Source organism: Sphaerodactylus townsendi, linkage group LG08, assembly GCF_021028975.2.
Source record: "Sphaerodactylus townsendi isolate TG3544 linkage group LG08, MPM_Stown_v2.3, whole genome shotgun sequence".
NCBI lineage: Eukaryota > Metazoa > Chordata > Lepidosauria > Squamata > Sphaerodactylidae > Sphaerodactylus > Sphaerodactylus townsendi.
This window is the reverse complement of record NC_059432.1, coordinates 14,942,872-14,960,891: the sequence shown is the minus strand read 5'-3', so window position 1 is coordinate 14,960,891 and position 18,020 is coordinate 14,942,872. Positions and strand designations below refer to the sequence as shown.

At 45.4% G+C, this 18,020-nt stretch overlaps 1 protein-coding gene across 1 annotated transcript in view; it reads left to right on the top strand.

Moving 5' to 3' along the window:
• Nucleotides 1-18,020, top strand: part of LOC125438413 (2-oxoglutarate dehydrogenase-like, mitochondrial) — a 44,653-nt gene that overhangs the window by 15,998 nt on the left and 10,635 nt on the right. The window lies entirely within an intron of this gene.

Sequence of the window (18,020 nt, the reverse complement as noted above, 5' to 3'; positions counted from 1 at the left end):
CTATCCCCGAGGGGCTCCGGGCGGTGTACAACAAAACTAATACAAAACAAGTTCGGGAACAAAACTATACAATTAAAACAACAGCAACCCATAGAAGCTCCATTGTTAAAATATACTAGATTTCATTAAAAACAGTGGTAATACCATAATAGAAGGCGCCCAGTAAACCCTTTTCCTTAAACCCCTCCCCTAGGGAGCGGCCGGACTCCTCCATAGGAGGGTAATCTAGATGTAATCGAGCAGGGCTATGTGTTTGTGAGCCTGTGCACATGTGCCATGCTCTCCCAACCAGTATTAAATGGATACGTTCTCCTATTTCCCTCTCCCTCTAAAATGTATCTGTCGCTGACACATTGTGGTTTTGTATCTTGCTTATATATAAGATCCATGACTGATGCCGGCTCTCTTACCCTTCCGTTGTTGTTGTGATTTCGTGTAAATTAAGAGAGTATCATTTGCCTGTTTGTTAAAATATAGAAGGGAGTCCTAGAAGGTCTGGGCTGATCGGGATGTCTCCTCATCAGGTTTAAAAAAAACTGCTTTTCAACATTGTGGGATGAAATTCCTTCCTGGTTGCGCTCTTGCCAAGTGCTGGAAAAGGGGTCTGATGATTGGGGTGGGTGTGGGGTGGGCAGGTGAGCAGAATGGGAGGACATCCAACCGTCCAGCAGTGCAAGCTCTACTTTTATACATCTGTCAGCCTATCACTGTGAAGGTCAGTTACCTGGTTTGTATTGGTTCTGTACTGTTACATCTGGTTTTTGACAGGTTCTTCCTCTGGAAGGAGCTGTTAACTTCAGGGGTCTGCAACCTGCGGCTCTCCAGATGTTCGTGGACTACAAATCCCATCAGCCCCTTGCCAGCATGGCCAATTGGCCATCTTCTGAGCTTGCTCCCTTATCTTGCCTGTTTATTTTTATCAGTTCTTTTTCTGATGTTGAGGGGGGTGTGTGTGTGTGTTTTCGTAGATGCGAAGAGATGACCCCTGAAGAATCGCAGCATGAGGCTTTGAAGCTTTAAAGCATTGGAGCCACAGAGCTTAAAAAAAACATACCAAGCAGAAAATGGCTGCTAGGCATTGTTTTGAGGGAGTGATTGTGAACAAACGGGGGGATTGAAAATGTTTTGAAAATATTTTCAGGGACTTGTGTGGAATCGACACCTATGAAATACAGCCGAGGTGGAACTTACCATGTTGCTCCAAAAATAAGACAGTGTCTTATATTAATTTTTCCTCCCAAAGATGGGCTATGTCTTATTTGGAGGGGATATTTTATATTTAGCACTTCAGCAAAACCTCTACTACGTCTTATTCTCAGGGGATGTTTTATTTTCGGAGAAACAGGGCAGTAGTGGTTAACAGGATACTCTTTAGTGGAGCAGCATCTAAGGGAAAATAAGTAAATGTTTTGTTAGCTGGTCAACATAATTGTCTTGCCCAGATCTTAGCCAGAATATAAACAGGAAAACAATTTCTGCGGGATCTCTTGATTAGAGATTAGTTTGGATTTTTGTTTTATATTGACAAAGAAGAAGAAGAAGAAGAAGAAGAAGAAGAAGAAGAAGAAGAAGAAGAAGAAGAAGAAGAGTAGTAGTAGTAGTAGTAGTAGTAGTAGGAGGAGTTTGGATTTATATCCCCCCTTTCTCTCCTGCAGGAGACTCAAAGGGGCTCACAATCTCCTTGCCCTTCCTCCCTCACAACAAACACCCTGTGAGGTGGGCGGGGCTGAGAGAGCTCCAAGAAGCTGTGATTAGCCCAAGGTCACCCAGCTGGCGGGTGTGGGAGTGTACAGGCTAATCTGAATTCCCCAGATAAGCCTCCACAGCTCAAGCGGCAGAGCTGGGAATCAAACCCCGTTCCTCCAGATTAGATACACGAGCTCTTAACCTCCTCCGCCACTGTTGGCTTGTCGACATAATTGTCTTGCCCAGAGCTTAGCCAGAGTATAAACAGTAAAACAATTTCTGTGGGATCTCTTGATTAGAGATGAGTTTGGATTTTTGTTTTATATTGACAAAGCCAGATTTCCCCTTCCTAACTGAGCAGCATATGTGTGAAAAAGACTCGAACAAATGAGCCATCTTGAGTGTGTTCTCAGCCATGTCACCCAATCAGTAGAAATAGTCTCTTAATGCTTGTTTAAAAATAGGATGGGACTGAAACCTCTCTAGGAAAACATCTTAGGTTTTCTGCCTTTCTTTCAAGAAGTCCTCGGGGAGCTTGGAAGTAACAGAGTCTCACTTGATTTCTGCCGTTCAGCGGATGATGAAAACATGACCATGGGATTTTAAAATTCTCTTGTTGCAAATGAGGATGAATAGCATGATGGGATATGGGTCCCTGGCAGGGAAAGGAACTGGGGTAATTTTGAATGAAAGGTCAACAGTTGGCACTCTAGGTCGCCCCATTTATTTTGGCAGAGAAAAAAAGTGTAGCATCTGCTGGTGCTACAGATGAGTTCTTCATGGATTGCAGCACTACAGAGACCCATGTGGCTCACGGAAATACTTTCCTCAAGGTCTGGTGAAATCTTGAATAAAATTAACATAAGAATGGCACATAAAAATTCATGCCCTCTGCAATCACCATCTTGGTTTGTGCACTGATGTATGGACATCATAAGTACTGCATAGCTGCTGTCTCTGCTCACATTCCAACCATTCAGTGTTTTTCCTGACATCTGGGATGTCTCTGTTGCTCAATCCCAAAGTTTTTGTTTTGCTGTCGGGGCCCAATATGCACAGAACACTTATCTCAGGGCTCTTCATGGACTCTGCAGTGTGTAGTGGGCTTGCAGAAGGGTCTCTTTGTATTTTTTTGTTTACATGCAAGGAGTCACTCCCTCCAGGGCATGCAGTTTTTCTGTAGAGAACTCTCCAGGTTTGGTTCTCTTAACCCCACCTATCAAGTGATTGTTAAAAGCACAGATCTTAAAGGTTCTTATTCTTAAAGGCACAGATCTCGCTATGCCTGGTAGTCAGAATTGCTGGCTTAGCCTTTAAACTGCACTTTTATCCATATTACTGTTCCAAAAATACACACACACACTCCCCAAATAAAAGAGCAAAACAATTCCCTGGACCACACGCTGCCAAAGAAGGCTAAAGCCCTGTTACAGGTGATAATGTCTCCCCCACCCCTTCCTGCTACAGCTTCCAGAGAACAGAGAGACTTTTTATTTCTACACACTTGCTGTTCTTATTATGTCAAGATATCGAACTATCAACATGAAATTCAGAGGTTAGTATGTTATGACAAAGCCCCTGTGAGTGTTTTTTTTTTACTTGAAGCAGTTGGCTTGTATTTAACCTTCAAACAATATTTGATGTATGTCACATTTATAGATCTTAAAAGAACTTTTGCCACTATATCTAGGACCAGACTGTGGGGGAAACGAGCATACATCAATTCAGTGGTGGCATTCAAATAATTTAACAACTGATTGTTAACAAGCACCGTTTTAACAACTGGTGCTGCCGAAGTGGTGCAAACCTGCTAAATCCCACGACTGCATCAATTGATAAAAGACTACTTTGGCTAATAAAAAACCTTTATTCCTCTTGTGAGGCCCAGGTGTGGTGTAGGGATAAGGGAGAACTCCCTGAGTGTTCTTGGCTTGACAGAGGAGCGAAGCAAGGCTGTCTCTTGGCACCCTTTTCAATTTGTATTTGAATGATCTCACAACTCACCTGATCTCACAGCACACCTGGGCCTCACAAGAGGAATAAAGTTTTTTTATTAGCCAAAGTAGTCTTTTATCAATTGACGCAGTCGTGGGATTTAGCAGGTTTGCACCACTTCGGCAGCACCAGTTGTTAAAACGGTGCTTGTTAACAACCAGTTGTTAAATTATTTGAATGCCACCACTGATCTCACAACTGCTCTATCCTCAGTAGAATTTCACCCTCCATATTCTCAAATGCATTAATCCTTTATGCTGATAATACCATGGATGTACTTGATGGCATTCAATTAGACAAGCTCCCAAATTTCCATTGATTCTAACCTTAATTGGCAAGCTTTTTTAAATTCTTGTAACACAAGCGAGTTCACACCCTAAGAATCTGAATGGTGCTATGTGTTTTGAAGTATCTAATATTTTTTAACATTTAAACAGGACCCACAGGATAATAGTATAATAACATGAAAACATGTGTTTGACTTGGTGATTATTTTCATACGTATGTATTTTCCTCTTGCTTCATAGGAATAACAACATAAACAAAAATTTCTTTGTACCAAAGTTGTACAAACCTATTGCTTCATAGAAGAATTATATACAGAAAAATCATTTCATAATTAACAACAAATATTAGGTAACCAACAATATTTTAGTCACAATATAACACAGCAATTTTAAGATCTCATTCCAAGTATTTTACTGTGGTGTAACCCACAGCTAAATTCCCATTCATAAGTATAAGTGGACAAAAGTATTATGAACACATTCTACATGGGGCTGTCCATGAACACTCTCAGAAAAAATATCCAGCAACCCATTTGTTATTTGTGGCCAGCTGCTTAGGGCATACCGTATTACTCCCATTTGGCAATCTTACCATTGGTTACCAATGTTTTTGTGGTATTTACCTGAAGCTTTTCATGAATTGAGGAGCCTCATACTTGGACGACCTCTCTTGGTTAAGAACATAAAAACATAAGAAAGAGCCTGCTGGATCAGACCAGAGTCCATCTAGTTATAAGTTATCTGGTTATAAGTTCATGCGGTGATTTTGCTTAACACAACAATGCTGCTTGTCTGTTTCTCCCCCTTTGCACGCATACACTGAAGTGTGATCAACCACTACTCATTCACACACTTTCCCAGTAATGTCTCCTGTCCTGTGGAAAATCCTCTCTGAGGGGGCATGAAAGGCATCCACTTCATTTATGTTTCAGAGGTCCTGTAAAACAGAACTGTTCCAGAGGGCATTTGGAGTGATCTATTGAAGTGCAGGAATGAAGGGCTAAGATGGCTCTGCATGGTTGCTGAACAACTATTTTTAGGCGGATGGCATTATTGGCATTTCTCTGCTCCGGTTGCTTTTTCAAATGCTGTTTTAGGGAGGGATATTATTATTTCAGTTCTTCTGCTTTGTTGATTCCATTTTATTTATTTTTTATTTGGATCCCTGATTTTTTTTTTGCTGGAAGAAAGGCAGGTTTATAAATCTCTGAATTTAATAAAACTTTAAATGGAACTGCTACGCATTTGGAGTGCGTGAGCTTCTTGACATTCCCTTTTGGTCCAAGGTCTGAATGTTTATGCTCGTGAATGGATTTTGCAGAAATCCACAGTGCTTATAAATACTGTCGTTCACGTGATAATGATTAAGATGTAAACATTCTTAATGGCAGCTGGCCTCTTTTCCTAGCTGCTCCCATATTAAGTGAACTCTACCTATTATTTATAGAAATCCCATGAAATAACCCAGGCCTCTGATATTCCCATGGGCACATTACCCCTGAATGGGTTGCAGTCTCCAGCCCACACAGTATAAATCACAAATGACAAGTACATGAGATCTGTCAGGGAGCGCCTGCTGGTGGGTTTGAAGCGGTTGTCTCCCTGTGTGCAGAGCATACCAACAGCCGAGGTGGCTTCCTTCGGCCAGCAGGAGTGGCAGAGATAGTTCATCGTTCTTTGCTAATTAAAAGGGTCCGCAGTCTACATTCTGTGCTTATTAATAAGCTCTCCATAGGGTTCTTGTGACGTTTGTGAATATTACTGTTTGCATAATAATTATACTCCTCCTAACCAGGCATCGTACATTTTAATAGGTTCCCCCCCCCCCAATAATTAAAAGGCATAAATAATTAAAGGCTCCCATTAATGTTTAGAAGGCACCCATTGAATCATTAATTTCCAAAACTATTGAATCATCAGTTTGTATAATGTTAGTAATAATTAATTTTATTTTAATAAAACGTATATGCAGCATTTCTCCTGAGACTCCTTAGCCTAAAATATCACTCACATCCCCTAGTTTTTTTTATGGGGGTTGGGGTCGGTGGGTGGGGCGGGTTGCAGTGCAGGTATTACAAATTACAGTTTAGGCTTAGAGCAACACTACACAGTATAACACTGTGGGAAATATACATATCAGTTCCTACAGCAAACATTTAATGTGTGCATGAACTCAGACCCAGTAATTATAGTGTGTGAAGTAGCTTTAAGTCTAAGGCCCTTTCCGCACGGGCCTTTTACAGTGCCCTGGGGACGGCAAAAACGCTGTCCCGAGGGAGCTGTTCACAAGGGGGGCGCAACTGCTTCGCAGCCGCACCGCCCTCACTCCTCCACAGCGGCGTGAAGCTGCCATTTTCCCACCTCGCTCCCCGAGCGAGGTTTTTGGAAAACGGCGGCTTCCAGCTGCTGCCATGCGAAAAAGGCGCCATCCCTCCCCCCTTGCCCAATCGACTTACCATCCCTGCGACCGTCCGGCGCGTCGCTGAGGCCTGTGGACACATCCCCCTGCCCTGCGACTCCAGAGCGGTCGCGCAGTGCAGGGGGCGTGTCCCCTGGCCTCAGCGATGCGTCGTACGATCGCAGGGACGGTAAGTCGATTGGGCAAGGGGGGAGGGATGGCGCTGTCTCTCCGGTCATTACCGGGACCGTTCGTGCGAACGGTCCTGGGGGGCTTGGGTCGGCGTCATGTACGCCGACCCGACCCCCAGCGTAGGTGTGCGGTAGCAGCCTAAGTGTCATTTGTAATATCCAAATTGTATTGTAATCGCTTCTCTGAAGGTTTTACTGCATTACCATGTTTGAAACTTACCGAACTTGTTAAAAAGTTAATCTTTTGGCACCTGGGGCCCCAATTCAGATCAGGACCATGGAAAGGAGCTTTTAAGCTTCCTTCCACACCTGGGGAGCCACTGTTTGCCCTATCAGCATCTTCTCGGGGCCATCCCTGGTCAGGAAAATAGTGCTGGGAGGAAGCTTAACCTCCATCCCTGCATACTGTAGTCCTGATCCAAATCAGGCTTTAGCATGCCTGAACACGAAGCAAAGGCCCTTTCCGCACGGGCCGTTTACAGCGCCCTAGGGACAGAAAAAACGCCGTCCCTAGGGAGCTGTTCGCATGGGGGGCGCAGCTGCTTTCCTATGGCCTCGGCGACGTGCCGGAAGGTCGCATGGAAGGTAAGTCGATCGGGCGACAGTGCAGTGCGGCGCCGTCTTCCCTGTCGTTACTGGGACCGTTCGTGCGAACAGTCCTGGGGGGGTTGGGTCGGCGTCATGTACACCGACCCAACCCCCAGTGTGGCCGTGCGGAAGCGGCCTTAGAAAAATGCTGAGAGCGTCAAACTTATAGTACATTTTGGAAGGCCCCAATACACATGAATATGGATGTCTAAAGTGCCCCCATATTTGACGCTTACTGCTGGGAATACCAGTGTAGCCTCAGTGTTTTCTAACTCAGGCTGATTCCGCATGGGCCAAAAATAGCAGTGTGAAAACGGTGTGAAAATGGTGTAAAAGGGTTTATACTGTTTTCACACCATTTTCACACAGCTGTTTTTGGCCCATGCAGAATCAGCCTCAGTGTCTGACATATTCTGGGCACCGTGGCACATAACAACATCATCTTACTAACCATGTCCATGCAACTACTTTCACATTCATGCATTCAAGTTGGGTTGTTCCATATACTTCAGCTTTTGTGATGTCAAATGTTGCATTCAGCTCCCCATTTCAGAGTCCGGTCGTTCTGGCTTGATCAGCAAAAAAACTGTAAAAGGTCTGTTTCACAGATGATTTTGTCATTGTATTCCTTAGCTACGGTCTCTGCCCAAAGGCCCTCAAATTGATGCTGAACAAGTCAATTTATAGTAAAACCAGTAAAACCATAAAAGTTAATGTGACAGGAATTTAAAGCCCAATTTAAAACCCATAATTTAATTCACTAGCAGTGCGCAGTAGCCATGTTGAACTAAGTAGTGATGCCCTATGAAAGTAAGAAATTAAAAATGATCCGCTGGAATCACTGAAGGTTTAGCTGTAGCTGCAAGAGGCCTTTGTTTGGAATTGTGCTGTGAGTTCTCCTATGTGGCTGCAAGCACTCTCACCAGGAAGCGCTCCCTTAGGAGCCACCCTTACCAGCTGCTGATGGAAGCTTTGAAACACTCCAATAAATAGATGTTTGGCTGGCCTGGGCTTTGTACCTCCTTCCCATCCTCTCCAAATTTCCCCCTGCTTCTGTGGCCCTGCTTCACAAGCCCATCTGGTTGCCGAGTGTTTGGGCTCATCATTGCTCCATCCTTCACGCTTATCTCAAAACCTTCTTACTGTTGGTTTCCATATATTCTCCCTGTGTTCGTTTGTTCGTTCATTCGTTCGTTCGTTCGTTCGTTCATTCATTCTTTCGTTCGTTTGTTCTTTTGTTCGTTCTTCGTTGGTTCGTTGGTTCGTTGGTTCTTTCTTTCTTTCTTTCTTTCTTTCTTTCTTTCTTTCTTTCTTTCTTTCTTTCTTTCTTTCTTTCTTTCTTTCTTTCTTTCTTTCTTTCTTTCTTTCTTTCTTTCTCTTTCTTTCTTTCTTTCTTTCTTTCTTTCTTTCTTTCTTTCTTTCTTTCTTTCTTTGAATTCCCCTGGTCAGCGGCTCCTTTCCAGATATCTGAGCATCTGCTGCCTTCTAATGGCGTGACTGACTCTAGGCCTGAGCCCTTTTAATTACAGCGGGGGTGGAAAGAAAATACTTCTGTGATCACTTCTTGAGAAATACATCTGTGCTTCATCAAACCTCTCTGACCGCCCCCCCCCCCGCCCCCATCAACCCATCATATTGTTTGCATTTGTGGCAATGTGGTGGATTCTTGGTTCCTGTTCACATCATATTGTGCGTTTCCTTTTGTTTTACCATGTGAAACTGCTTTATACTGAGTTGAACCATTGGTCAGGCAAGACCTGTATTGTCTACTGACTGGCCTTGGCTCTCCAAAATCCTATGCAGAGGAGTTTTCACATCACCTCTTCCTTGATCCTCTTGACTGGAGATGCCCAGGACTGAACCTGCTACGCTCCCTCTCCAGTTCTGTGGCACTATAAAGGCTAAACTTGGATACCAGTTGAATTCCGAATCATCTTCAAGGTGTGGGTATTGACCTTTAAGGCCTTATGCGGCCTGGGACCCTCGTACCTTCGGGACCGCGTTACCCCATATGTCCCGGCTCGACCTCTGTGTTCAGCAGAGGCCAACTTACTGGAGGTCCCTGACCCCTCAATGACGCGGCTGGCCTCCACTCGGGCCAGAGCCTTTACGGCTCTGGTGCTGGCCTGGTGGAACACTCTCCCACCAGCTGTCCAGGCCCTGCGGGACCTTGGAGAATTCCTCAGGGCCTGTAAGACCGAGTTGTTCCACTGGGCCTTTGGAGAGGCCAGCCGCTGAGGGTGCTCCAGCCCCCCCCTACTCTATATGGGTCCCTAACAGCATCGGGACCCATTATTCTTTTACTGTGGGAGGGTTACGTAAGGGTTTCGTGGGACACTGTTTTGGGACATAATCTGCTTTAGGACATAATAGTTTTAAATTGTATGTATATTTTTATATGTGATATTTTATACTGTACACCGCCCTGAGCCCTTCGGGGTTAGGGCAGTATATTAACCAAACAAACAAACAAACAAACAAACAACAACAATAAATACGTACTTAGTGTGAGCTTGTAAGGTTTATGAAGTTGATTCTCAAGTCCGCAAGATTTTTTTAATACACGGAGATCAAAAAGATAAAAACGGCAAACAGTAAAAGACCTACTTTGAAACAATTCTGTGCCAAAATCGAAAGTATGAAAATATGCCCCGTGATTATTCATACCAGCAGTAATTGGTGAGCACACAGATGGTTTGGTTACGGGATTTTAAGCAATTTTACAGCCATAGAGATAGAGAATATTCACACTCGTTGAACCCTTGGCGAATTTTCGCCAGCTCCTTTCAGCTGTTTCTTCCTGTGGTTTCCTTTTGTTCCTTTGCCAAAGAGTTCTTCCTTTCAAACCTGCAAGAGTGTCCTGGGAGAGAGGAAAGCCCTGGCACGGGTTTTGAATGTTGCTGTTGCGGGTGTCCATTTATTCTTTTGCATAGTTTCTGACCTGTTTGTCCTAAGTTAAATTCAGAAGGGCCCTGTTCTTTGGTTAGAATATTTATAAGCTGTGCTTTCAGGAAAGGAAGCTTCCTTTGGGTACCGTAGGTTAGAAAGCTGGAGGGAGAGAGCGGTGTTGCTTTGCTTTGACTCGGCTGCATTTCACTGCTTAAACAGTAAAGGCGCCTTTGGCTTATGCTGGCGTGCTTCTGTGGATGACTATAGATCTGTGGGAGTTGATGTGTAGGAAGAAGATCAACCAGTAGGTCTGGGGATTGGAATACGTGTTCACTGGATCCTTCCCAGGCTTATGGTCTTGCTGTCCCCCCACCCTTTTTATTTATTTTTAAATTTATTATTAATTGTATATACCGCCCTCCCCCTGAGGGCTCAGGGCGGTTCACAACAAGGTTAAAACATACATTAAAACATAATTCAAATACCAATTACATAAAAACAGAACCCATTTAAAAATGTGGATGGCGTCTGGCTACCCCCCTCCCCCCCCCTGTGCCCACGAGAGGCCAGATGACACAGTAGATGTATTTTTAACCAGACTGGCCAAACGCCTGGCGGAACAGGTCCGTCTTGCAGGCCCTGTGGAAACTCTGTAAGTCCCGCAGGGCCCTGATCTCCCTAGGGAGCCTGTTCCACCAGGTAGGGGCCAGGGCTGAAAAGGCCCTGGCCCTCGTCGAGGCCAGCCTGATCGTTTTTGGTCTTCATTGGTCTTGGATTCTTTTCGGTCTTTTAAAAAATGATTGTGATCCATTCTGTCAAGGCAAGGTTCAGTTTGGACCTCTACATGATCCAGTAATGTTCTCTGTATCTGCATGGCTGCCTGTTTACCTTTTCCTCCTGAACCACTTTGCTGGCCTATGTGGAAGAGATCAGAAAGTTAAAAAAAGATTATTCAGGAAACGTGCAACCAGCCCTCGCTGATGTTTAAAGCCATTGGTTCCTTCGTGACTGCAGCAGCAATCCCCTTTGAAATATATATTTGCATGTACAGCAACTAGCACACCTCATGCTAAGGAAGGGAATAAAGAAAGTGGTGCCTACTTGGGGCTGAAATCAAAGTATCAAGAACAAATGTGGTTCCCTCTCGCAATTGATGCTGTTACTTGAAAATAGCAGAAACGAATATGATTTGCTGGCTACCCAGTCAGTAAAGCTTCTTTTTCACGACTTAAATTGTAAGTTACACCTCAACAGGAGAAACAGGAAAATCCTCCGTTTCTATAAACAGGCATGTGGACAGGGGTGAACCGGTGGACATTGTCTACTTGGATTTCCAAAAGGCTTTTGACAAAGTTCCTCACCAGAGACTGTTGAGAAAACTCAGCAATGAAGGAATAAGAGGGGAAGTCCTCCTATGGATTAAAAACTGGTTGAGAAACAGGAAACTGGTTGAGAAACAGGAAACAAAGAGTGGGTGTAAATGGGAAGTTCTCACAATGGAGAGATGTCGGGAGTGGTGTCCCCCAAGGATCCGTTTTGGGACCAGTGCTCTTTAACCTATTCATAAATGACCTGGAAGTAGGGGTGGGTAGCGTGGTGGCCAAGTTTGCAGATGATACCAAATTATATAGGGTGGTGAGAACCACAAAGGATTGCGAAGAGCTCCAAGCGGACCTTGATAAATTAGATGAGTGGGCTCAGAAATGGCAAATGCAGTTCAATGTAGCAAAATGTAAAGTGATGCACATAGGGGCAAAAAATCCAAACTTCACATACACGCTACAGGGGTCAGTGCTATCAGTCACAGACCAGGAAAGGGATTTAGGCGTCTTAGTTGATAGTTCCATGGGAATATCAACTCAATGCATGGCAGCTGTGAAAAAGGCAAACTCTATGCTGGGGATCATTAGAAAAGGAATTGATAATAAAACTGCAAAGATTGTCATGCCCTTATATAAAGCAGTGGTGCGACCGCACTTGGAGTACTGTGTCCAGTTCTGGTCGCCGCATCTCAAAAAGGATATTGAAGAGATAGAAAAAGTGCAGAGAAGGCAACAAGGATGATTGAGGGACTGGAGCACCTTCCCTATGAGGAGAGGCTGCAGCGTTTGGGACTCTTTAGTTTGGAGAGGAGGCGGCTGAGGGGGGATATGATTGAAGTCTACAAAATTATGCATGGGGTAGAAAATGTTGACAGAGAGACATTTTTCTCTCTTTCTCACAATACTAGAACCAGGGAACATTCATTGAAAATGCTGGGGGGAAGAATTAGGACTAATAAAAGGAAACACTTCTTCACGCAACGTGTGATTGGTGTTTGGAATATGCTGCCACAGGAGGTGGTGATGGCCACTAACCTGGATAGCTTTATTTATTATTTATTTATTTTATTTATTATTTGATTTCGTATACCGCCCTATCCCCAAAGGGCTCAGGGCGGTGAACAATATAAAAGCATATATAAACATAAATATATAAAAGTTTAAAATTTTCATTCTAAAACAGTATCCCACGAACCCATATGCAACCCTCCCAAGAAGGTGATGGGTCCAGATGATGTTAGGGACCCTACAACCCCAGAGGGATGAAAGCAGGGCACCCTCAGGCTGGTCTCTCCAGAGGCCAGTTGGAACAATTACGGTCTTACGGAGCCCTACAGAGACTCTCCAAAGGTCCCTTGGGTGGGACCCAGCTAATTGTAGGAGTGTTCCAGGCAGAGGGCAGAGCCGTGAGAGCCCTGGCCGAGTGGAAACCAACCCCGCATCATTGAGAACCCAGGGATCTCAGTAAAATTAGCTCTACTGGCCTTGAGGTGAGCTTCTAGAGACATATGGGAGTATCTGGTCCAGTGGGAGTCCCAAGGCATGTGGAGCCTTAAAGGTCACTTGCAACACCTTGAAGATGATTGAACTCCACTGGGAGCCAATGCAGCTGGGTGCAGCACAGAGCTGGATGATCAGATAGGCACTACAATGACAGACTACAGCTACATTTTGGATGAATTTTCAGCTTCGAATCAGGCCTTGAGAAGGCCAGCATTAGAAGCGAGTTGCAATAGTCCTAGCCTGGGTGACCGTTGCATGGATCCCACAGTGGCTAGGTCAGCGTTGGAAGGAGAGAATTGGCCGACCAGACCTGTCGAAGATGGAAGCACTAACCCAGGTTGTATGGAGCCACCTGGGTCTCCATTGAAAAGTCAGGTGGACCCCAGACTCTCTGAAGCAGGAGGTGGCTCCAATGTGACCCCCCTCCCACACCCGGCTGGGAATTCCCAATCTCCCCGGCCAAGCCAGAGGATCCCGTCTTAGATGGATTAAGTTTTAACCTGCTATTTGTAACCAATAGCGACCGCCTCAAACAATGCTGTAGAGCTGCAGAGCTGGTGACAGCTCCCTTCTCCATCGACAGAATAGGCTGAGTGTCATCCAGCAGCACTGATAGCAGACCAGCCCAAAACTCCACATTTCCAACTGAGCAAGTGCATATAGATGTTAAATAACAGTGAGGGACAACAAAATTACCCCCCTGAGGCACACCACAGGCCCGAACTCTGAAGAGCTGTCCCCACACCACACTTTTGACTCCGCCCGAACAGAGACAATCCATTGAAGGGACAGTGCCCGGACTGAGGCTGGCCAGGCGGTGGGCCCCAAGGTCGTGGTGGAAGCCACATCCAAGCAACGGTGAGATCCTAACAACACCAGCAGCGCCGATCCACTCAAGAAGTTGCATACAGGGCGTATCTGTGACAGCGGCGAGAACCCGTCTCCGTCCATACCTTGAGCCCAGGACTGGAAGGGTGAAAGCTGATGTTTCATCAGAAACCCCTGAGGCTGCTTAACACCTCTCTCAATTACCTTCCCAAGCAGAAAGATTGAGGCAGGCGGTAGTGTGAATCTCAGGGTCTACTTGATGGTCTTGCCTTTCAAGGTAGGCGGACCACTGCCTCCTTCAACCCATCTGGAAAGACTCCTTACTCAAGAAAGAGTCATTGATGATTTTCCAACAGGTGGTCCTGCTCCTCCCGGCAGAAGTTTTAATTAGCCAGGAGGACACGGATCAGGACAGTGGTAGGTCTAACAGCAGCCAAGATCTGTCAACAGCAACTTGGAGAGCAGGAAAACCAGACCAAACAAAGGGCCAGAAGGCGGCAGAGCCTCCAGTTCACTAATTGTAGTTAAGGTGGCAGGAAGGTCCTGGCAGTGTGACTTTGTCTGCAAAAAAAGCTCGCCGTACCTCTGACACACAATAGCTAATTCCGCGATTTGTAGAACCCTCTGATAAAGAGGTCAAAGGAAATTCAATTATCGAAACAATTGAGCGAGGCTGAGGCTAGCAGATGTAGAGAGGAGAAAGCCCTACCCAGCCTCCTTACATTCATGCATCTCACTTAGAGCTTTCCTTAAACCTCTATAGGATGTTAGCTTGGCTGCATCACGAGCTTTCCTCCCACACTTTCGCTCTAGGCGTCTGAGCACCCGTTTCATCTGGGCAGCTCCTCTGTATACCATGGGCCTGCATTGTGAGGCGCCAGAGGAACGCCAGGGAGCAGCAGTCACCGATGGCATCAGGAAGTGAGGGAATTCCCAATCCTCCACTTGCTCATCAGGTGTGCCCGGCGGAGTTCAGGGTCCCGCAGGGCATTCAGAACCAGTGGATCCATAGAGGTCTGTGGGCGGGCATGCAAATCAGCCGAGCCTAGACAGGGAAATGGCATGTCAAGCCGCAGCTTCAGGACATAGTGGGTGGGACCATGGCACTCTATCAATAGGATCTGACCAGTTAACCCGACAAGGGAATAAATCCAAGCGTGTACCCGGCCCAGCCTCATGGGTGGGGGCCAAGAATTTATTAAGGAGGAGACCTAGAGTGCATGCATGGATGACACTAGGTCCCGCAACCTCCTTCAAGGAGACTGGACAGATTTATGGGGAGAGGAGTGTCAAGGGGCTTGGACAGATTTATGGAGGAGAAGTTGATTTATGGCTACCAATCTTGATCCTCTTTGATCTGAGATTGCAAATGCCTTAACAGACCAGGTGATCGGGAGCAACAGCCGCAGAAGGCCATTGCGTTCACATCCTACATGTGAGCTCCCAAAGGCACCTGGTGGGCCACTGCGAGTAGCAGAGAGCTGGACTAGATGGACTTTGGTCTGATCCAGCTGGCTTGTTTCTTATGTTCTTATGTTCTTATGTTCTTATATGCCTCTAGATTTTGTAATTGTCCCATTAACCTAACTTGAGGGTCTTTTGTGGAATATCACACCCCATTCTGCTTTCTCATAATCTCTCCTTTTCCTGTAAGTTGTTCAATACCTCTGTATGATATTTTCTGCTCTGAGAAGAATATTCTCTTGCAAGTCGAATGACCCATTTAAATATAAGCGGGCTATGGGAAAGGGGGCAGCATGAGGGCAAGCATAGAGAAAATGCAAGGCTTTGCCTAGCAGACACCGTTAGTTACAGTTATGTGACAGAAATAAAGAGAAATACCCCAGAGTCAAGGTAGGTCATTAAAAAAAGGACTTGGTTAATATTATATTTAATTATGTTTTAAGGAGCACTGTGGCTCTGCTTGAAGTCTTGCATTATGAAACACAACAAAACAGCATAGTGATTACAGCTGTTGTAGCGATTTGCTGTTAAACTACCTCAGTAGAGTTGCTGGACAAAAATACATTTATTTCTCCTTTCCCCCTGCTCTGATCAATTTTGTAACGCCCCAGTTTCTGCCACAGAGTTAGATATTTACTGAAGTTCTTATTCTAAACCTTTAAACTAGACATGCTGCTGGAAGGGGAGTCAAACTGGCTGTTAAGGGTGCATGTGAGATTGGGGGAGAGTGTTGGTTGAGGCAGTGCATTATTACTGTTGTTTAACTTAGATGGGTGTAGCTCAGCACTGCCATTTATCTACCAGCTTGTTAGCTCAGTTGGGCCGCTTTTAGAACAGAAGCGCAAAGGAGTCTTGTAACATCTTAAAAGACATGTAGTGGCATCGGTTTTCATAGACCAGGGTAGCCTTGCTCAGATGTGTGAAGTGTATCTTGTGTTGGCAGATTTGTACATAGGGGAAAAATGTAAACAGTGAAATTAGAAAGCAGTGGAGTAGTATATTTACTATGCTGTGGTCAGTGGTGGGATCCAAAAATTTTAGTAACAGGTTCCCTCGCCAGCCCCCCTTCAGCAAAGGGAGCAGGGGCATACTTTGGCAAACCTGAGCCCTGGGCAAAACCTGAGTTGGATGCCCCCCCATGGGCAGCCACCCCACCAAGACCCCCCCCCCCCAATTTTTTGCACCAGGTCATTTCTAAATCATCATCACATTATAGAAAATGCCCCAACTCACAAATCTGAACACAGCAATGGTGAAACACACAGGTTCTTTGATAGAGACTAGTGAGATAAAAGGTACGAAAGGCTGAGAATCCATGAATTGCAGTACCTGAAAGGGCTTAACCCAGTTCAGGGAGTTACATTATTAGTCGCAATTGCTATATGGAACCTTCACGTTCAAAGGCAGTATGCTCTTGGGGAGGCGAGCGCGTGGAGACGGAAAACGGACCCAATTAGTAACCCCCTCTCAGCACACACAAATAATTAGTAACCCACTCTCGGGAACTGGTGAGAACCTGCTGGATCCCACCTCTGGCTGTGGTGTAGTGTAGCATGGTGCAGTGGTTAAAGTGTTGAACTAGATCAGGGAAACCCAGATTCGAATTCCCACTCTGCCATGGAAGCTTGCTGGATGATCTTGGCCCAGTCACATATGCCCAGCCTTGACCCTGGCTAGCATTTGAATGAGTGACTCCCAAGGAATACCAGAGATGTGACTTGGAGGTAGGCAACAGCAAATCACCTCTGAGCGACTCTTGCCTATGGGGAAAAATTTCTCCCAACTGCATTAGTGGGAATGTCCTGATAACTTCTATTTTTGTCAGCTTTCCTGAGGTTTTTCTTCTGTCCAAGAGAAGTATTATGGAAGAGCAGATGCTACTTACTTTGGGAAACAGGCTGTTTGACTAGATGGGCGTTTGGTCTAATCCAGCACGGCTCTGTTTGTAGTCTCTTTTTAATTGGCAGTAGTGATGGCCTCACCATATCTCTTAAATAGAGAAGCCCATCAGCCAGAGAAGGGAAGGGAAAGAGGAGGAAACACTGAATTTGAGGTAGGATCGTTTTAAAAGAATGGAACATTGGTCATTTCCGCACTTGCATTATTGACCTAAGTTCAAGCTGCGTTCGACCTAAGTGCTCCGCACAACCACTGGGATCGACGTGGTTTTGTACCAGCTTTGCCCTGTGTAACGGTCAAATTTCCGACTCCAATTGGGAACTACTACTTTTTCAGGGAACCATGCTCGAACTCAGCTCGATTCCAGTAAAGTGCGTAATCTCTGGTGCCAGGAGTCCCCCATTCAGCCAATCACAGTTGAGTGTTTCGGGCATGCGTACAGCTGGCCAATCAGAAAACGCCACCTTCGTCCCTCCATTCCTGTGGCAGTTTTTTTTATAATGTGTGTGGGGATAGACGGAACATGGCCGTAGAACAGTAGCCAATCGGAACGGAGCGGCGAAGAGGCACAGGATGATTCCGCCCTCCGAGCTGGGATCAAGCTGGTTGCAGTGGGGAACAACAATGGCTTCGACCTAGGTTAGTACCCTTCTCAGGGAACTGGGTCGAACCTATTTTACTTGTGTGCGGAATCACCCATTGTGTGACAGATTCACACTTTCTTGGCCACGTTGCTGTCTTGTCAATAGACTTTGCAAGCCTTTGAAGCACTACAAAAGTAATCTATGTACTGTTGGTGCTCCCTCATTAAAAAAATAGCGTCACAGAGCAGGGCCTCCTTAGATCTTACGTTTCTGTTTTTAGAGGACCGGTGGTTTAGAAGTTAGTTGTGATGATTCCAGGGACTCTTAAGTCTTATCAGTTCAGTTTCTGACCCATAGGAGAGTTTCAAAATAGAACTGCTTCCTTG